Source organism: Eimeria mitis, genomic scaffold (assembly GCF_000499745.2).
Source record: "Eimeria mitis Houghton genomic scaffold, Emh_scaff2869, whole genome shotgun sequence".
Classification (NCBI taxonomy): Eukaryota; Apicomplexa; class Conoidasida; order Eucoccidiorida; family Eimeriidae; genus Eimeria; species Eimeria mitis.
The window spans coordinates 843-1,057 of NW_013571207.1; the positions used below are offsets into that span (position 1 = coordinate 843).

Sequence of the window (215 nt, forward strand, 5' to 3'; positions counted from 1 at the left end):
TTACGGCTGCAACAACCTTGCCTGCGTCAACATAACCGCAATACTATTAGCAGCGGGGGCCCCACTAAACACGAGTACCATTTGTTGCTGCTGGGGGCCCCCAGCAGGGGGCCCCTGGTTGGTAGTGAAGCAGCGTACATGACAGCCCGTAATCTCGCTTATTCTATCGAGGGCATTGGGGGCCCCCCCCCCTGCTGCAGCAGGGGGGCCCCCCC

At 61.4% G+C, this 215-nt stretch overlaps 1 protein-coding gene across 1 annotated transcript in view; it reads right to left on the reverse strand.

Moving 5' to 3' along the window:
- Nucleotides 1–215, reverse strand: part of EMH_0059740 (uncharacterized protein) — a gene marked incomplete at both ends in the record, with an annotated part of 3,358 nt that overhangs the window by 504 nt on the left and 2,639 nt on the right. The gene's annotated exons all lie outside the window — the stretch shown is intronic.